Source organism: Canis lupus, chromosome 34, assembly GCF_048164855.1.
Source record: "Canis lupus baileyi chromosome 34, mCanLup2.hap1, whole genome shotgun sequence".
NCBI classification, from domain to species: Eukaryota; Metazoa; Chordata; class Mammalia; order Carnivora; family Canidae; genus Canis; species Canis lupus.
The window spans coordinates 11447069-11468974 of NC_132871.1; the positions used below are offsets into that span (position 1 = coordinate 11447069).

Here is a 21906-nt window from a genome sequence, read left to right on the forward strand (position 1 = left end):
CTCAAATCCCATATTCTGAAAAAACTACTACACTATAAGCTCCTTAAGAGCTGGAGCATCCTGTTAGTCATCTTTGTATCTCTGGCATCTAGAAATGCTGGATGCTCAATTCATGTCTGTCAACTGAATGGGTAAACAAATAAATGTGAGTTGTCTGAACAAAGCACTAAGCCTTGAGATTGGTTTCATGCAAGGCTACTTAAGGGTGTGACAGGAAGGAATGTTTTAAATGAGGACTATCCCAGGAAATCAGGAATATTAGATCCCAAAAGAAAAAGGGGACCTTGAGTTTCCCTTCAGCTTAGTGCTGTGGGTTCACAATGTAGAGAATAGGTAAGGCTTTGCCGCCGTCTTGTAGAGTGATATAAAGACGGAGCATTATTTGTGCTGAAACTTTCATAAAGCTACAACTGAATGAGGATGTTAATGACCAACATAGTCGATTTTTTCTAAATATAGGGGCAAAGAAAATTAAATTTCGAGAAGCTGTGGCTGAGGCAGTAGAGCATTTGGGTTATTTTCAAATCAGCATTGAAAGCTGCTCTTTTTGAAAAGGTCCACGTCAGTAAATCAGAAAACCAGAATGGAGAGAGCACTTGGGAAGGCTCACTGGTGAGTTTTATCTCGTTTGTCATCTTTCAGGCTCTGTTTCTGGCTTCCTTTCATGGGAAGCAAAGAGGAGCACAGGGGCGCTGGTTTGGGCTCAACTCTGCATCACTTGGGCCCAACGCCAACCTTTAAATGGGTTTTGTGGGACCAAAGGCACTATATCCAGGCTTTGCCATGCCCACAAAGAAAGTCAGCCAGCTGCAAAAAAGCCAGTGTGCCCATGCCACATTTTGTGCCAAATTGGAAAGCCCTAGATCGGCCTTCTACACCACCACCTGTACCACCTTTGCTTGGTTTCCTTGGGTATGGGCCATGAGAAATCTTCAGAAAGGTGCTGTGTTCTCTCAGCCTAAGAATGTGGAGAACAGGTGGAGTACTGGGTCTCGTTGAGGGGTGAGGGAAGACAATTGGAGAATCATGCTCTAAACCTACATCATGCCAGCATGTGATTTTCAGAAACTTAAAAAAAAAAAAAAAACAAGATAATAAAAGGAGACACATGGGATAGGGAGATTTTTGAGAAAAAGGCTCATTTTAATAATGTCTGCAAAATACGAACCACTGAAAATCAGCAAGTAAACCTCACTTTATAAGATGTTATGTTTATGTTTCCATGCCACTTAAGGACCAAGATTTCAATAGCATTGAATGTGATAGAATGCTGCATCTCCTTCCCTCCCTAGCCCCTTCTAATTTTTATTATCTTAACTCTGCTTATGCCAATCTCACTGTTTGCAGAGTTTTGTCCTCTCTTTCCTACTGGTTGTGACTGAAAGTAAGGACGGCAACCTCTCATTATTGCTCTGGTGGTAATATCAAATGCTCCAAACATGGATAATCTCACATTGCCTACGATACCCAGATATAATGTGTAAAAACCTCATACTGAGCTGGGGAAGAATAGAGAGTAAGACTGTTAAGACAACAAACCGTAGTCTTCTGAGAATCACAGACACTTGCTTTTTTGGATTCGTATTGTATTATTTTTTCCCCTACCCATTTAAATGTAAACAGGCAAGCTCCATGTCTCCAGAAAGCTCTTTCCTTTTAAAGCACTCTTTACTATTTAAACAGATACAGGATAGATATTTCGACGCAGAGCCCACATAAAATCCCATATTAGGAATGATACCAAACTTAAAGAATGTTGTAAAATGAAAATGGAAAAAAAATGTACAAAATGAATTCCTGCCCATTTACATGCTTTCCGTCAGGCTACTAGATACCAAGCCTCTGTCTTTGTGTTAACACTGCAGATTAGGTCAAGTTTTTACCCCTCTGAGCTCTTTTCCTGTAAATGACGGGTTTTGATGTGAAACAAGCAACATGTCAAAGCGAGTTGAAAGATGTAGGCATTTTATGCCATGTCACAATGACAGGCCGGTGAATATTTGGGCCATTAGGGGCTTATTAGTGAATAAATGACCAGATGGTTCAGTGATGCACGGAGATGGACAGAGCTGGATGCTCCTAATCAGCACTGTCTGTACTTGATGTCAAATCACATGACACAGTAACCCATGGATACCAAGGAAGAGTTACCATTAGCAAGTCAATTTGATATCTGGGTGGTGTAAACAGACTTATAACCACACTTCAGGGCTGCCTCTGTTTTGAGGAAGAAAAATACAGTACAGCCTTGAAAGGCACCCACACACACACAAAACTCTAATTGTTATTTGATAATCATACAAAAAAATTCTGAGTCTTCCTCTTTATTCCTGGGAAAGGAGTGGTAGCCAGATGCACAGGGAAAAGGGATCGTCAAAACTAAAGAGGTTGAAATGAGGATACATTTAAAATCTAAGTAAAGGACATAGGAAATAATAACATCACAGAGAGTGGGCTATTAGTGGGAAAATGAAGGGCCATCTTACTGTGCTTTGCATCGTGGGTGAATGACAAAGTATAGGTACAAAACACATATGATAAACACATGCTATTTGCCTTTGCATACCGCACATTTATATCTTTCCTCCATGTCTCTGAATAATGCAGATCGCCTTAACAGCCACCTTAGGTTTTTCCCGTAGGAATGTAGAAAAGTGTTTTTGAAGAAGAGTGCATGTTTCTTCTTTCCTCATCATTTTCAGTATTTTCAGGCTGACAAGAATTCCTTGCATCACGAACACCCCCAACCACTACCAAAGGAAACATTTGCTCTACTCTTAAAACCTAAGAAATAGGTTGGAAATAAACTTACTTTGGTGTTCCATCAGAAACTAGCGGGTTGGAGGGCTCCGATTCAATGCATTATGCATCCACAGTGGAAGTGTTGACAGGCATTTCCTCACAAGATCATTAATTAAAGCAATATAGTCTTGGAGGAGTGAGAACTAAATGGTATTATCGTTCAGTTTTCTCTTTTAATCATACCTATTGTTTGTATGGCATTTTTCATTTGCAAAGCACTTCATGAATATTGTACCTTTTTAATATAATAGCCAAGTAGTATCAATTTAAGTGATAAATCCTTCCTGGGCATTTACTGTGTGTTTCTACTTCTGGACAAAATGCTGAGGACAGGGGTAGCAGTGGGTAGAGGTCTTCCAAAGACCTAGAGTTGCACCATCTAGGGCTTTTTAATGGGCACTATGTAGCATTTGATGTTCACAGAAAGATCATGTGTGATATATATGTTATGAAAAATAATTTTTAGTAATTGACATCTGTGACCCCACCATCTGATAGAGGAACCAGAACATCATTAATAACGTTAAAGCTATGAATCTGCTCATCTCAGAGCAATGCCCCCACACTCAGCTACACCCTGTTTCCTACAAGTGTAACTACAATCTGAATTGAGTTTATCATCCCCTTATTATTTGAAAATAATTTGACCTCACATGGCTCTATTTCTAAACAAGATGGTTTTTAATTTGCTTGTTTTATTCCTTTACAAAAATAGTGTCACTCTGTATGTAGTCTTCTGAGAGTTGCTTTCTTTCCCCCTCAACAGTGGATCTAAATTTAACCATGGTTTTGGTTATGGCTGAAGTTCATTCACTTTCACTATTTTCTTATGTTCCATAGTGTGAATATTCCACAACTGATATATCTATTCTCCTGTCGGTAGACATTTGGCTTATTTCCAGGTTGTGGCTATTACAAATAATGATGCAAAAAGCATTCTTATACATATACGCTGGTGTGCACATGCACAAGTTTCTCTACATGTGGATTTTCTGCCTCGTGGAGAGGGTGATATTCAGCTTAACAAGAAAATACCATTTTCCATAGTTTTGCCCATTTACACTCCTACTGATAGTGTGTGAAGAGCATTCCCATCATTCTGCATCCTTATCAACACTGTTTTCAGATGTTGAATTGTGATAGTCTAGTAGGTATGCATTTAGCCTTCACAGGCATCCTGAGAAGCAGTAATTATTCATCTATATTTTACAGGTAAGACTGAAATCACAGAACTAGTTAGTAGTAAAATCAGAACTTGAACCCAGTTTCCAGCCTACAAACCCAGTGTTCTTTCACTGTCCCACATTGTCCCCACCACCTTAGTTCCATTGACTCATAGCCCACATTTCTAAGTATACTGAGCAGCCAGGGGCAGATTTGTGTTCAATTTAGGCCTCGGCCACTTGTTACTTATGTGACTTGGGCAAATTACATGACCTCTCTGAGCTTTGGGTGTCACATTTATAACCTATTTTATGGGACTGATATGTATATATTGCGTTAGGTTGCAAATATTATACAAGTTACATACACACATATTAACTTGACATTGAAATAAGTACTCCAAATTCCAGCCATGTATATTTGCTCTCTTTCTTTTGAGCAAGTGGCAAGTGGCATTTATTTCACTACCTTGCACTTCTATGTTGTGCGCTGACACACACATCCTTGTTTCATATGCATCTACTTTGAAGCATTGAAGTGCTGCATCTACATTGAAGCATTTACATTTTAGCTCTAGCACCATGGAAACTTGATGCCAGCACAATCACCTTAAACGTTATTTAAACAGGTATTTGGGGGCAGCCCCGGTGGCCCAGCAGTTTAGTGCTGCCTTCGGCCCAGGGTATGATCCTAGAGACCCAGGATCGAGTCCCACGTCAGGCTCCCTGCATGGAGCCTGCTTCTCCCTCTGCCTGTGTATCTGCCTCTTTCTCTCTCTGTGTCTCTCATGAGTAAATAAATAAAATCTAAAAACAAACAAACAAACAAAAAAAACAGGTATTTTGTAGGCTGGGTGATATTAAAAGTCCTTTAGAGTCTTTAAGTGAGTTTATGTGTCTATATTCCTATGTGTGACAATGAAATATTTTGTCTTCTTCATTAGGTTGTTTCTAGTTTTAATCATGGTTATATTCTCAGCCTTGAAATTCAATAAATACTTGTTAATTAAATCAATGAATGAATTTTATTCTTATTTATTTATTTTTAGACAGGGAGAGGGCAGGGAGGAGGTGCAGAGGGATATATAGAGAATCTTAAGTGGGCACCACACTCAAAGTGAAGCATGAGGCAGGGCTCATAGTGGAACTTGATCTCACAACCCTGAAATCATGACCTGAGCCGAAATTAAGAGTGATGCGCCTAACCAACTGAGCCACCCAATGATGAATGAATTTTGAAAAGCGGATTAAGTGATGTGTTTTGCTGAATTTATGTCAGTCAAATGCTTCTTTTTTAAAAAAAGTCTATAATCTTTTATCTAAAGTCCTTAGAGCCTGAGGCTTTTCAAAATTTAGCATTTTTCCGCTAAAAAATTAATACTGTATATATAGTGTCTGTTTTATGATATCTATAGCAGGACCTGGGCACCACTCAATCATCAAACACATTAAAGTTTCAGGGACCACAAACAGCATTGCATTGGTTGGGGTCAAGCCTGCCACCAACAGAGTTATAGAGATGCCTGCTGTCTTCACAGATTGTTGCACTAGAGAACTGTGGGTTAAAATTGTGGAAATTTAAATCCATAACTCCTTGGTCCCTAATACATTTTATTCACACTGTGGTGCATCTTACTCATACTTCATCCTTGCCCTCCAAGAAAAACTATACTAGTTTATGGTGCATTGACACTTATTTTAATGGACCAGTGATTATCCTATTGCCCTGAGGCCAGGGAAATGTACAACTTATTCCTAGGAGAGGCATAGCTGAATCTTAACAAATAATAAAAGCTGTTCCAAAAATTAAGAAATGGGATTCTTTATTCAAGGGACTTATAAAGTATTTATTCACAATTTGTTCTGGGTAAAATTACTAATACTTCCAGAATATAATTTTCAACTTTTAGAGGTTTGATAATCTTTTCTAAAAAAGAGTTTTCTCTAAGGGGAAAGCAAATTTGAAAACTGACATTGAAAAGTCATAAAAGGCAAAGCTCACTGTATTTTATGGAGACCTAAATAGACAAAATCCATTGTTTTTAAGACCACAAGAAGGTCTAGACTCTAGGGACTTCCTTGTTATGGCCCTCAGGCATGAGCAAGAATAGTATTGTGGAAATCAGACAATCAAGGCATCGAAAGTCCAATCCTTAAGTCCAATCCTCCGATGTTAAATTTAAACATGCCAAATATGCAACTGTGCACTTCCAAATGCACACCCACACTCACTCACAAGATTCTTCTTCCTCTGATAGTGTTGTCACAGGGAACTGCCCAAGCCAAGGCAGTGTTTGGCCTTTTTTTTTTTTTTTCCTTTTCTTATTCTTTAGGTATAACATTATGACCCAGATGACCTCCTTTATCTGACTCTTGTGACCCGCACATGGTGAAGTGTGCTCAGTGGTCACATTGCCTAATAAAAATCATAGCTTAGACGTTCATGAGCCCTATGCTATAAGAAAGCTATTTCACTCCTCTGTGTCTCAGTTTACCCATCTATAAAACGTAGGTAATAATATAGCCTAATCTATGGAGTTGTGAAATTAAATTATGTTTAATATGTGTTCGACTCCGAGGACTTCTGAGGACCAGGCACCTCCTCAGGTCTTGGCAGTTACCTCAATAGCAAGCTGAAGCTTATGCTAGAACACAATAATACCACGCATTATGCTCCCAATTGACCTTCTGAAACTTTCCAACACCTTGGTTTTATTGCTAGTATTATTTATCGCTTAAGGCTGAAACAATGGGTTAATTCATATTATGGGTTCTTTCCTTTTGAATAAAATTTACTGCATTATAAGTATCAGCTGTCTCCAACCTACAAACAGGTTGAATTCCAAAACGTTTATTTGCATGTGAGTTGTTTACGATTTGAAACACATTTTTTCCATAGAGGTGATGTTTTAAAGGAGGTTAGTGCCCAGGCTGACACAGTAAAGGCAATACAGTGGGTATCTGTCCTGTAGGCTGGAGGGTCTCAGACAAGCAAAACAGCTCACTTAGGACCAGGATCTATCTGTTCATCTGCTTGGATGCTGCAGCAGTCGGTGAGGGGCTATGGATTATGTTGCAATGTTCTTCATCTGAGAGGAAAAGAAATTGAAAGTCAGGGGAGAGGTTTAGTAAGACCCCAGCTTCCAGTCACCATCTCAGAGGGGAAGGGCATGAGCTACAGAAGAAACTGCCATTCTTCAGATGGTTAGAAATTCTGGAACCTTGGTAACTTCCCTATGTTTCATTGCTCTATATCAGTTGCCTCATAGTCATTAGTATGACTCTCCTTAAAAACCAAATGCACAGAGGGATAAATGGGGGATTATATATCATTCTAAAGCTAGGAAATGGCTAGGGATAAGGGGGAGGGGGTGGGATGGACGATGGAGAAGCATAAAATGAGAAGCATCCGTTATAAAGAGGGAAAGAAAGCAAGACTGTGGGATCTCTACCACCAACCTGCCAAACATTGGTGTTCATTAGAAACAGTGACTTTCTTAAGTTACCAACAAACATCTTTGTTGGTGACTTAAGAAAACAGACGGATGAAGTCACTTGAGACTCATCATCAGTAACATTAAGTATCCATATCTGCAGAAGAGAAGAGTCTTATAGTTTGGTTGGTAACTTGGCTGCATATTAGAATCATCTGGGAAAATTTTAAAACCCCAGTGCCCAAGCGGTACCTCAAACTAATTATGTTAGAATCCCAGGACCAAGGCATCAGAAGTGTTAAGGCTCCCCAGATAATTCCAATGAGCAGCCATGTTTGAAAACCACTTTAAATATCAATCATTCCCAGATCTCCTAAATTTAAAAATAAGGTGGTGTGGCCTCCACAGAGCTCTGGAACACTCCAAACCTGAGCCCCTTACCCGAATTCCCATTTATAATTAAGTACTTCCCCCTCCAAAAAATCTGGGACAGGATTTGAGAATTGATTCAGTGCAGCTGATTATTCACATTATGATTTTATTTGCTAAGAAAGTAAAATAATTTCAACCACAGTATTCATTAAATATGATGGCAAACAACTCCAAACATTTTATGTGCGAACTCGAGTATGGTAGAGATTAATTTGTCCCACCATGTGCCAGGCACTGTGCTGGATGCTGAGGATAAAACGATTACAAATGTAGATATGCCCATTGCCAAAATGGTAGTTTAGGGTCAGGCTGGGCACCTGACCAGCCAAGGCCCACCAAGAAGTAAGGAATTACACCTGTGGAGACTGAGTCACCTGTTTTAAATCATTAGGTTTTTTTGGTCATTAATAGTGATCCCATGAGTACAATATTGTGTGTTTGTGGCAGTGTCCCGACAGCTGAATTTTATTTACTAATGAATGTACCTCCCTTTGCAGTGATTTCATCAGCTGTCCCTCTGACACATATACCTTTTCTACATAGGAGGGCCAGACGAGAGAGGCGACTGTCTCTGTGCCCGACTGTGCCCAGGGCTACTTACCGCCCCCCACCCCAGCCCCTAGGAAATGGCCACTATTACCTGTTGCCTCATTACATGACTCAGAATGAGTCCTCTGTTCATCTGCACTTTTAGGAGAGATGATTGATGGCTGCTGCCTTTGGAGAAGTCCTACCATGGGGTAAGTGTGTTGACATCAAATCTCTTGCTTCCCAGTTGCTTCAGGAGCTTAGGAACTGAGTGGCTCTCCGTACCATAAGTATGTCGTCTCTTTCTGCTTTGACAAGGTTAGTGTCTGTGTCCACTGGCACAATCCCCAAGCTTCCTCCAACTTGTGTCATTAACCATGCAGTGGGGTCTGACTACAGAAAACACAGAATACATTAAGCAGGGAAAACAGCCCGGGTCTTGAAAAAGTCTCTGCGTAGAAAACAAGAGGCTCTAAATGATTCTGTTAACAGGTCTGACTTCCCATGCCTCTCTCCTGTTCACCGCTGCAGGAGATGCTAGCCACGTGAAACGTGTAGTCCCCCTTCCTCCGGTCACCTCCCATCAAGGGCTCCACTGGATGTTATGATCAATCCTAATGCTGCTGGGAGCCACAGATTTCTGCAAAGATCTCTTAAGGAAGTGCAGTTGAAAAGAAAAGCTATGCAAGAGACAGCACGTGAACCAAGCAATTGTCAGGAAGTCACCTTTTTACAGTGTCAAAGCTCTTTGTGAGTGTTTGCTCATTTAGAGAACAATCTCATGGGTAAAATCCATCCCAGATGAAACTAGGAAGATGGGATCTCTGGGTGGCCCAGCGGTTTGGCGCCTGCCTTTGGCCCAGGGCACGATCCTGGAGACCCGGGATTGAATCCCACATCAGGCTCCCGGTGTATGGAGCCTGCTTCTCCCTCTGCCTATGTCTCTGCCTCTCTCTCTTTCTCTCTCTGTGACTATCATAAATAAATAAAAATTTTAAAAAATTAAAAAAAAAAAGAAAGAAACTAGGAAGGCAACAGTCCATCAGCGCAAAGCAGGATCTCTCCAAGCAAACGCCAGCATCGTGGTCTTAGACCGGCTCTGAGCAATGCAGGTACTGCTGCTTCACAGTTGTTCGAGAAATTTAACTGGTGACAGGAGAAGGCCCACAAAACCACGAGCCGAGAAATATCATGTCCAACCTGTGAAGTAAACTCTACAGAGTTGTGTTGGTGCTTGGCTGTTTGCTCCCAAAGAGGCTCCTTGCCCCTCCCTGCACTGCTCTATACAGTGGGCAGTGGCTTACTAATGCTAGTAAAAGGACACAATTGCTTAGCTCTGAAATTTGGGGTGAACTAGTTAACTCTAAGCCCCAGTGTCTTCGTCAGTATAAGGAGGATAATTATACCCAGTTATTATGAATATTAGCTGAGACAAGCTTAATATAGCATCCGCTGGCAGTGCTCAATAAATGTTGGGTATCCCTGGGAATATTCCCTTACAAGGGAACTAAAATGTGTTAACTCTGGAGCCCGCCTCCCTGGGGTTAGGGAGGTCTTTCACTTGGGCTTTGTCACTTCTTGGTTTGGGCTGCTATGCTAATTAAGGGCTCTTCCGCAGCATCATCAAAGTTGCATTCTTCAAGCATGCACACTACAGATTCAGTAGCTGTGTTTGCTCTGGCTACTGCCATTTCCATTCCTGTCCTCTGGCGCTTCTGCAGAAATCCATTCAAGGAGGGAATGGCAGGGTAACTTTTCCGGATTGCCTGTGACTACCCGCTGGGTCTGTTTCCGGTCAGCTAGGAGAGCTTTCCCACCGCTTGCTGTCTAGATCCTCTATGCCGGTTGCCTACAAATATTCACACCATAGAGATAAAAGGAACCACCTGCCTGGAATCACCTGCAGCTGAGCACAGCCAGATCCCTGGGTGGCAGCTTATCTATGTTGGCAGGTGCAGCCTCCCTATTCGGCTGCTTTTTAGCTCAGATGTTTCTCCTTTGGCAATGATGTGCCTAATAATTTGGGGCACTCAATTTCCTTTTCTACATTAGATCCATGAGTCCCTGTATAGTGAAAAAAACAAAAAAAACAAAAAACAAAACTAATTGCTACCCCTCTCATGGGGAGATTTATGTTGTAGCAAGCCATTTAGCCTTTAGCTAAAGGAATAAAATTCTAACAGTATAATTGGGGCACTAAGAGAGAGGGAGGATATTTGGGGCACCTAGAAGTGGAAATAGTAATTTTTAATAAAATAATGAAGAAAATACTAGTTAAAAAATTTAAAGAGAATGCTTGGTTTTTCTTAGCTATAATTTCAGGAGAATGAGAAAAAAAATGAGTGATCCCTTATCTCTAAAGAAGTGTTAAAACTGAATTTCAGTGAAGGCCTTCCCCTTCCACTAGGAAACCTAAGCTTGTGTCTTACATATACACGTAATATTTATCAACGCCAGTTTATTATTAAGTGTCTTCTAGGTGTTTGATATTATGTGGTGAACTTCTCAGGGAAAGAAGAGAAAAAAGGAAGGTGGACTAATATAAAAACAAAGAGAAGCCCAAAGCATTTTAATCCACTTTTATTTTAAAAGCAAAAATTTATCATCTTGTGATTTTTTTTTTTAACCTCCCAATGGTTGGTTGCCATATGGTACCAATTCTGCTCATGGAATGTGAAAAATAAAATAAATGTCAAATCTTGACTCACAATCGCTAACCTTATAACTGTGCAGAATATAATGGTTTTCTCTGTGCATCAGTCTCTGCTTTAAGGGCCAGGTGGTTTCTGCTAAATCTCTAGACCTCTATTAAATAATTTGCCTATTACTGGGAATGAAAGATCCCAGAGTTTTGTGTCCATGTTGTTTTCTCCACCTCCCCCCTGGCCCTGGATAGAAGTTATTCTCCTCCTTCTATCTTGGTAGGACTTCAGAGTTGCCTATGGTGAGAGGTCCCTTATACAAATTCCTAGCTGGTAAGAATATTTTGCCATTGGAGTCCAGACTGTATCCCCTAGCCAGACTATTTTTTAAAAGATTTTATTTATTTTTTTATTTATTTATGAAACAATGCATGTGAGAGAGCACGCAAGTGGGGGGGAGGGGTGGTGGGAGAAGGACAAGCAGACTCAGTGCTGAGCAAGAGACGGAGGATGTAGAGTTCGATCTCAGGACCCTGAGACCATGACCTGAGCTGAAACCGAGATGTGGATCCTCCACCAACTGAGCCACCCAGGTGCCCCATAGCCAGATTATTTTTTTTAAGTGATATCAAGAATAATAGGGTTGAAACTGAATGGTTTTACTAGGCAAATTTACTTGGTAAAATAATGAAGAAAAAATACAGATCTACTTGTACAGCTCTGGGGAAAGCCACACTCCCAAAGATGATTTCTTTTAAAATGTACATTTGAAGCATGCATATTGCTAATACAGTTTCAACTGTTAACAGGTTAGTGTTTTGTGTCACTGTTTAGTTTTGATTGGCATAAGGTTTTCCTTAGTCTAAAGGGAAGTTTTTTCCCACACTGAATAAACCAAGACAAAGTATCATTCTTCAGTTGTGGTTGCCCAGCCGCCACTGCCTCTGCTGGCTCTCGTCCCCTCTCTCCCCCTCTTCCTCTCTTTCCCTTTCCTTCCCTTTCTCTCCATTCTACCATTGATATGGTTTATAGGTTAGCAAAAATTGAGCAACCTTAAAAACACAATCTATGAACTCTAAAGAAAATATTAAATATGAAAAAGTATCACATCTGCATAGTTAAGAGGACAAAAGACTAAGGAAAATCATCCAATGCTGTTGCTTCCAACAGTCACAAAACTGATATGGCTCACAGTTTAAATAACTTGTATAAGCACATTGATTGCCCTTTCGCTGGTAGGCACGGTCATTCAATGAATAGTTATATGGGCCTTGCTATAGTTAAAGCATTCAGTGATTCAATATCAATTCACTTATTCAGATGCCAATACAGCACAACAGCACAGACTTATGAGGGGTCACGATGTGTTACTGGGCTCCTAATAGATGCGAGACGCTGATCTAACTTCTCTTTTTTTTTTTTCTCTAATATTCCATTTAAATCTCCTAGCAATCCTTGAGATCTGTGCTATTGTCCTCATTTCAAAGTTGAGAAATTGAAGCTCAGAAAATCAAAATAAATCAATGCCTGAGGCTGGCCTCCTTGCCTCCAGTCTGGTGGACCACTTCCAATCTGTTCCTGGCTTAAAAGCTTTTAGGGGATTCTCCTGACCTTTAGAACAAAGTCTAAACTTATTACCAAGTTTTTCAAGGTCCTTCATGATCTGGCCCCAGTTATCTTCTCAAACAGCAAAGCTTAACACTCCTCACCTCCAGTCACACTGGCAGTATACTGCTTTCCTTTCAGTCCCCGAGTAGGCCCTGCTTACTTTTGTCCCTGGGGAGCTCATGGAGTTTTGTACTGACAGCACCTTCCAGCACACATTCCCTGACCTCCCCCGTGACCTGGCTAATCCTCACTGGTCCCTCAAATTTGTACATAGGTATCACTTCCCCAGGAAGCCTCTTCTGCCCCCCGCCCCCCCAAGCACCTCTTAGGTGAACCCCTTTGGGATCCTATGGCCCATCCCAGTGTCACACACTACCTTTTGATTGCCTGTTTACTTGTGTGAATCCCTCTCTTGACAGTAAATTCTGGGAAGGCAGGAACTGAGATCATCAGGCTCTCAAGGTATCCCAGGGCCTTGTATAGAGTAGTAAACAAATGTTTATCAAGGGTCTGGATGATTAAGAGAATGACATTTGTACTTGGAGAACTTTAAGGACAACATAGCAACAATTCTTTGGAACTGCTTCTGAAAACACATGGATGGTTTGGTGGCAGTGTGCAAGGGAATATTCTAAGTGATGGGTGCCATGTGGTTTCCTGAATCATCCAGTTTACCTGATGATTAGTAATTTAAAATATCAATTTTTAGTAACATCCAGATATGTTATGCATATTAATATAAAATGCATATGAAGTTTTTTTAAAATTTTTATTTATTTATGATAGTCACAGAGAGAGAGAGAGAGAGAGAGAAAGAGGCAGAGACACAGGCAGAGGGAGAAGCAGGCTCCATGCACCGGGAGCCCGACGTGGGATTCGATCCCAGGTCTCCAGGATCGCGCCCTGGGCCAAAGGCAGGTGCCAAACTGCTGCGCCACCCAGGGATCCCCATACGAAGCTTTATGATAAAATATGTGTCTCAAGGGTGCCTGGGTGGCTCAGCAGTTGAGCATCTGCCTTTGGCTCAGGTTGTGATCCCAGGGTCCTAGGATTGAGTCCTGCATCTGGCTCACCAAAGGGAGCTTATTTCTCCCTCTGCCTATGTCTCTGCCTCTCTCTCTGTGTCTCTCACAAATAAATAAAATCTTATAAAATATGTGTCTTATAAGAAATTTCCCATTTTGCATCAGATCCCCAAATATAGAGTGACAATCACTATTCTCTGTGATGGTAAAAATCTTATTGAGAGGGTTGCAGTCACTTGGGGGCAAGTTTTAAAATGCGTAATGTCAAAGTTCTGAGCCTGAGAAATACTTGAAGGTAACAGTTACTTAATCTAGTGACGACCAAGGAGAAATGTAAAGTCTGCCTTCACCTGGTTCAGAGGCTGTCACCAAGAATAGGGAACAGATGGATTCTTAGAAATGCATTTTAGAAAAAAGAACCATTAGGTAGATTCAGCTCAGTTTGAGAAAGAACCTCTGGATTGTGGGAATAGGAGGTATCTTTGCCCTTTAATCCTCTTCTGTTCGTCCTGAGCATTGTGCCACAAATTATACCAAGGAATCAGATGGAATTATTCCAAGTTAGTCCATATAACTATTCATCAGGAGCACTACAGAACTCTTAATTTGTGTAGGACACCAGAATCTATCTTTTCTTCTAGTGTAAAGATTGTATAAATCTCTAATTCAAAAACTAAATAAGCAGGATCTGTTTCTCTCTGGTCAGATTTACCATAGCGGCAACCCATGTGAAGCCCATTTCTTATTCTCAAAATAGAATTATAGTTGTTGTTTCAGATTTGCAGTAATTCACACTTGGTGCAAAAGAAATTAGTGCATTCCTGTGGAAAGTGAAATTTCCCCAGGCCCAACTCCATACAAAGATTTTCAAATGTTTTATACAAATATATTAACGGAATCACACTATTCTGTGAGGTTTTTTTTTTTTGCCTATGCATATACATACATACATACATACATACATGATATATATCTACATATGTGTATATGTATTTTACATGAAAATACAGTACGGGGATCCCTGGGTGGCGCAGCGGTTTAGCGCCTGCCTTTGGCCCAGGGCGCGATCCTGGAGACCCGGGATCAAATCCCACATCAGGCTTCCGGTGCATGGAGCCTGCTTCTCCCTCTGCCTGTGTCTCTGCCTCTCTCTCTCTCTCTCTCTGCGACTATCATAAATAAATAAATAAATAAATAAAATTAAAAAAAAAAGAAAATACAGTACGTATATGCATTTTATATGAAAATACAATAGATGGTTTGTCCTTTTAAACTGTTTCATGGTACTCCATTGTCTGGATATTATGTAATGAATTTAATAGTTGTCTATTGACAGACACTTTATTTGAAGCATTGTTTGTCACTGCAAATATTTAATAATCAGTTTAACCCATTTTATCAAAAGATTTTCTGTGAAACAGACCAGGCTTCCATCCTGAAGTACTGGACCTGCTGAGCAATGTGTCAGGGAATGTTCAAAACCATAGGCACAGTGTGTCTGCCTGGACCATTCCTTCTACTCACTGATATCTAATTTAGAACATTAAGATTTGGGGGCTAAAAAAAGAAGTCAGATGTGCTATCCAGAGGAATACACATGTATTCAGGACTTTATTTCCAAAGAAATGCTTCAAAGACATTTCCCATTTTGAGGTAGGCCCCAAGCCCCCAAAGATGAATTGACTTTCTCTTGCCATTAGGGATGTTTCAGTGGAAAAATCTGAGAAGTACTCGTTTAAGATCTTTGAAATCTTTTGAATGCCTGAGAGGGATCCAGACAAACTGGGGACTAATTATACTGGCTGAACTAGGTTCTTAAAATAGAAACCAGCCAAGGATTCTCAAGATGGGTCCCTCAAAGTTAATGTAAGGACACAAAGGGAAAGAGGGGCAGGGGGGCAAAATGAGCCTTTCCCAGTGACACCAATAGCTGGATCAAGTCCAGGTACAAAAACTGGTTTTTGTGACAACTCAGAATAGACTCATTTGCTCTGCTCAAAATGGGAAACGTAAGGTCATCTTGACAGTGGGCTTGTGTGGCTCTTTTTTAAAGGAAGTCTTGTTTTTGGAGGCTAATGGACTTTTCAAATAGTGAATTCTTAACTGGAAAGTGGAAGTTCAATCATAGCCTATTCGTTTATCTTATTTTACTTGAATAGAAAACTCAAAAGCTCTAATGAAAGAACAATTGACAAGACAGGTAAACTCTTGTTAATAATTCTAGCGGGTGGGAGGATTTACCGGAGCCTTATTTCTCTTGCTGGATTTCACCTGGTGCTTTAGGACCAACAGTACAATGCAGGAGGGTTTCCCTTCTGCTTAAGCACCTTCCATTCTGCATATGCCAAAAATAGTTGTTTGTTGTTACGCATAGATGTTTTTGTTCCTCACAATAAGCCTGCAGAGCAGAGGTGAATTATATTTAAAAAGGAACCGTTTTGCCTGTCAGAACAGTTTACATAAAACAGCCTTTGAGTTCTGAAGGATTTTAAAGCTGAGCTCTAAAATCTACAATATGGATCTAAAATAATCTATCTAAAGGCAAAACAACTGGTCAGCTGCCCTTCAGCTCTTACTACTTGGAAATACTCCTTAGTGCTTAACAGTATTTAACTTATGTGCATTTATTTCCCACTGTGTTTATTTTAAAATCATCGCTGTAGGCCAGGTAAATGGATTCAGTAGAGATGAACACACCATCCATCATATTTTGAGTAGACCTACATAACTGAACGCAATAATATTCAGTATAATTATGCTGTCTAATATTCACTTGAAACATGTGTCCTACATTATCATATGCTAATTATGCATAATTAATGTTAACTATTTATGGACACATGATCAATTAATGGGTTGCAAAGTAAAACTTATGTGCAAAAGAAACTAAGAGCCTTCCCATACAAACATAAGAGGAGACTTTTTAATTCTCTAAGGCGTGTTTAAAAAGATTATAAATGAATTGACCATTTTGATATTAGAACGTATACAGTAAATAACATGTGTAAAAATGCAGTCGTTTTAGGTCTCCTGGGGAAAAACAGCAGTAATTCTTCCTCATGTGAGAAGCATGGAAAGAACGCCATCGAAAGCAGCTCAATCAATATATTATCCTCAGAACAACAAGGGAGCTATAGATGAGGGCTGTGGATGGGTATTATAGATGAGGGATTCTGTTGTCAGAACCACTTGGAAAACCCGGCAGGATGTGCATCCAATTCATAAAATAAATAGTCAACTTATTATTCAGGTTTAGCTTAAATTTTGGTGAGGTTGGCAAAATTTGTCACTGTGGAAATGTACTGTGAACTCAAAAAAATGTTCTTTTTGTTGAAGAGGCCGCTCTCCTCAAAACTGAATAGAAAACAGGGAGTTAAGTACCTCCTCCCCCAACTTTCATTAACCCTCAGACTAACAGGAAGGCTGTATACATTACCATCACTGTATCTCTTTTCCCCTTGGAGGTACTGATGCGAAGCCAGAATAAGTATCTCGCTTACTGTGAGTGCCCAGAAAACCCTAACCTTCCGGCTCTCTGATGGTCCAACGTGTCTCCCAGGTCCCTTTCCCCAGGCACCCAATTTTAGATCATCTATGCGCTCCTTCGCACTTGATATATTAGCTCAACCATGGATTGCTTGGTTTTGGTTTTGGTTTTAAGAATCTTGTATGACTCCCTGTTCTCCTCTCTGAAGTTGCCATTAGTACTCTTGACTTGGTAAGACTGGCTCTTGATCTTTCAGAATAGGGTTGTTTTTTCCCACCCTCTTTGAAACTAAGTATGGTCGTGTGAACCGCTTTGGTCTATCGACATGGGTGGAAGTGACAAAGGGCAGACTCTTTGAGAAGCAGCATGTGATTTGCCACTCTGCTCTGGTGATCATTAGGAACACACATCAAGATGAAGCCTCCATCAGCCAGGATGTCCGAGTGATTACAAGGAGCAGAGCCCTCCTGCCAACCTTCATTGAACCTGTGACATGAGCAGGAAATAAACTTGGTGTTAAATCGCTGAAACTTGGGAGTTGCTTGTTACTACAGTATAATCTAGCATATTCTGAATGAGACATGTGCAAATTAAAATCTAAGCTTCTTCTCCTCGACATTGAAGACACTCTACCATCTGGCCTCTCAACCTGTCTTTTACACATTCACTTAACTTGTGGAGAACTACGAGGTGCCAGCAACTCTGATAGTTCCTTGGAATATAGAGGGCTCATGCTCTCAATGGGGCATGCATACAAGCATTGGAATTGTCACAATACAGCATGATAATTGCTTTAGTTAACATTCATGTCTAATGAGGACAAGAGAGAGATCACTCTATTCTTCTCTAGGATGATGTTGGGAGCAGTGCCAAACATTTTTGTGTAGGAAGTGGTCCTCATATGAAAAGGCACAAAAGTGAAGAAAGGAAAGCACAGTCACAAAGCTGTGCATAGTTTGGCTGGCGCATCTTCCCCAAGAACATATCTACACTGGCACACATCCATGCACCTGTCCGTGCTATCTCCCTTGCCTGGATTCCTCCAAACCATCATAGGGTTAATAAGCTGAGGGGTAGAGGGAAGGCAAGTAACAGATGCCAAGGGCTCAGAAGTTATTTCATACTGATCTCACTTTTATTTTAAGATTTTATTTTTATTTACTCACAGAGAGGCAGAGACACAGGCAGAGGGAGAAGCAGGCTCCCTGTGGGGAGCCCAACATGGGACTCGCTCCCAGGACCCTGGGATCATGACCTGAGTCAAAGGCAGATGCTCAACCACTAAGCCACCCAGGTGCCCCTGATCTCACTTTTATACAAGCTCTTATGCTTAGACATTTATCTCATCACCAAATAAGTCAACACATTGTCACAGGGATAACTGATGGGATTCAAGATGGTGTTCATTATATCTTGCTAAACCAGACCACGCCTATAGAAGACTAGACATAAACATTGTTTTGCAATCTAACACAGTTATCCCATGACTACAAATTTATTGCATGGCATTTTCTTTGCAGAAAGGCATTCAAAGTAAACTTATTCCTCAATCTTTGTAACCCTGCTTTGAATTTTCTTTTCTTCCATTATATACTAGCATTTAAAAAAAAAAAAAAAGAGTAAAGATCAGGGCTTTTCGGACCAGTGAAAATCTTGGGAATAGCATCTCTCCCTTCTTCGCATGTGAAAATGTTCACATCCTAGAAAAGGCCCAAGTGCATAAGCTCAAATGTCACCTCCTCTGTGAAGCCTCCCTTGACCTATACTACTCTTCCTCTTTGGTCCCTTAGCATTTTGTTTTTAATTCTGCTGTTTATGACATTCAACTTGTCATTACAGATGAATAGTATTTACATGTCTAAACCCCCCAACCAGATTGCTGTAAGTGGCTGTCAGTAGTTTACTCACATCTGCATCCCTGATGGCGCCAGCACAGTGCCTGGACAGAATGGGCAAGCAATGCCTGCTTAGCTGAATAAGGATGTGGGTTAGACACCCAACAGTTACAAAGATGGGGGGGAAGCTGGCAAGAAAATCCTTTCCCCAGGGAATAGACTCCATTATCTTAGGCAGCCAGGTGCAAATTTTATATAAAAATTTTGTATGAATAGTTGGGATCTTACAATAACAACAAATGATGAGATCAAATACCCCAAAAAATATAATGGCATCCACTACAGTATGATTTTACAGGCTCCAAAGTCCCTTATCTAAAACCTTTGGAAGAAATATGTTTCAAAATTTCAAATTACAAAGGTAATGTGGTACATAACATCCCCAACAGGATATGGGGCGCAGCCCTCCATAATCAGCACATTAATATTTCTGCAGGGAAACATACAAATCTTCACAAAAAGTAGAAGAAATAAAGATATTGGTAGCCTGTGGTGTCGGCTTGGGTCAGGTTTTGCTGCCAGGGAAGTCCCCAAAACTTTAAGGTTTTGGAGTTTCAGAGCTGTAGATGACAAATTGCTCTACCATATTACTAATAGCTATTTATCTATTACACAGGAACTCCTCCTGCTTATTCGTGGGAGAGAATCTTTACCAATCCATTTTATCAGATTTGAATTTCAAATATTTATTGCCAAAATCGTTCACAGTTTTTTAACAAGGGATGAGATTTAAGATGAGCTGTTGTTTGTCAGATACAGATAAAGACTTTTTTTAAATTAGAAATTTAAATGCTCCTTTTAAAAAAAAATGTCTCATTAACAAAATACTGATAGAGTAGAGCTGAATAAGGACGTCTTTTGCGGAACTCATTTTCAGGCAAGAATGAATTTTTTTTTTTTTTTTTGCAAGTATGAATTTCAAGCACTGAAAAAGATACTGGTTTAAAGGTTTAGGTCCTATAAAAGCAAATCCTTGGAGTAATATAAAATGTGCTAGGCATATTCTCACGAAGATGGTAAAGGGCATCCCTGGGTCACTGGAGGAGTGCTGTGTGACAATGCATCTGGCTGCGATGTCTCTCTCTCTCTCTCTCACACACACACACACACACAAAGTTGCCAAGTGCTTTGCCAAAAACATAAATTCTGCAAAAAATATCTAAGTGCTACCCCTGAAGCTCTCTCTTCAAACTTATTTCAAAGCCACACCATCCCAGCTCTGTTCTCTTCGGTTTATCTCAACCATGGCAACCGGGGTTGGTTGCACGGTGTCTCTGCAGAAGAGCCTGCAGAGAGACAAGAAGAATGCCTAGGAAACTGCGAAAATGTAAAAAAAAAAAAAAAAAAAAAAAAGAAAGAAAAAAAAAATTCATGTCCTCTTTACGTTCCTCTTAAACCAGATTCTTTTACATCCGAGGCTTGGGGAGCCAGGCTAATTAGTTGTATTTCTTTTATAAAAGTCCTAATCTGCGAAATGTGGCTTTTCAAGAGTTCTCAAGGGAATGAATACGGGTGGCCGGGGTTTTAGGCGAACAGGGCAATAAGAAGCTGTTCTCTTGAGGAACGTCTGCAAATGGCCCAATCCCCCCCCCCCTCCCCGGAGGAGGTGGGGGGGTGGAAAGCCTCTGGAATGCAACACTCCCCAATGGGTAATTTCTCACAGAGGTACATGCACCTGTACTTTACAGCAGTGACCAAAAGGTACGGGAATGGATCCTCCATGTTCTACCTGCGAGTTCTGAGCACCGTGAAGACGAAGCATCCAGATCCCCGCAGGAGCTCAGAAAGTATCTGCTAACTGGCCTCTCCACTAGGAAACCCGGGGCAGTGTTCCTGGGACGAGGGTCAGTCTGATCTCAGCGCTAGAAGCCAAGCCCCTGGGGTGCAGCTGGGGGGGAGGGGCGGGCAGATTCCAGGGAGCAAGGCCGGGGCGTGGCAGCGAGCCCTTCCAGCGGCTGGACGTGGGGCCCGTCAGGAGCGCTCGGCCTGGCTGGTGATGACCCAGCAGGCCTGGACACAGGGGGACACTCTGCGCCACCGCGGTTGCATATGGTCACCCCCCTCTCCCGGGGCCCACTGCGCCGCAGGGAGCATGCGCGGCCTCCCACCGCGGATCCCAGCCTGGGGCTGGGGGGGGGGGCACCCCGCTGGCTGCCCCTGCTGGGGGGCGACAGCAGCTCTTGCTTGCAAAGGGCGGGAGCGGCTGGATTTGGGGGGGGGTGGCGGTTCTCTGGAGAGCTAGCGGGGGGGGGGGGGGGTGAGTAGGCCGCATCTTTGTGTTTCCTACCTTCCGAGGCCAGGCAGCCTTCCAGACCCCGGCAGCCGGAAGTGGGCAGCCGGAAGTGGGCAGCCGGAAGTGGCCGCTGAGACGGAGCCGCCAGAGCCCCGGCCTGACTCTTCACACAGGCTCCAGCCCCGTGTCTCAGGTTTGTTTTTTGTTTTAAGATTTTATTTATTCATGAGAGACGCACACAGAGAGAGAGGCAGAGACACAGGCAGAGGGAGAAGCAGGCTCCATGCAGGGAGCCCGACTCGGGACTCGATCCCGAGACCCCAGGATCACACCCTGGTCCGAAGGCAGGCGGCGCCAAACCGCTGAGCCACCCACGGATCCCGCCCCCGCGTCTCAGGTTTGCTGGGGACCCGAGTTGACCCTTCAGGTTCGGAGGCGGGTTCGGCCAGGTAAGGAGACCAGAAGGCCCTCCCCGCCCAGGCCTCCTTCCTCCAGGTGGCTTGCTGCATCCCCAGAACTCCCCGAACCCTGGGTGGTAACGGCCTGCTAGCGGTTACGGTGGTTGATCTTATAATTGAAATTTAAAAGGGGCTCGCAGCTGTCAGGAGCGGATTTAACGGGGTGTCTCTGCTCCAATATTGTGTGCGGCTGCGACTT

At 41.8% G+C, this 21906-nt stretch overlaps 1 long non-coding RNA gene across 2 annotated transcripts; it reads right to left on the bottom strand.

Moving 5' to 3' along the window:
* Window positions 1-5857: 5857 nt before the first annotated feature.
* Window positions 5858-21362, bottom strand: LOC140624086 (uncharacterized). 2 transcript variants are annotated; one of them, XR_012023623.1, is made up of 6 exons: window positions 21304-21350; window positions 20187-20302; window positions 15876-17607; window positions 12986-13083; window positions 8472-8752; window positions 5858-7054 (listed from the first exon to the last, which is right to left on the bottom strand). It is a non-coding gene; the product is annotated as an uncharacterized lncRNA (long non-coding RNA). The 2 variants fall into 2 exon arrangements; XR_012023624.1 differs by lacking the exon at window positions 20187-20302 and having other exon boundaries at window positions 21304-21362.
* Between the last annotated feature and the right edge of the window lie 544 nt (window positions 21363-21906).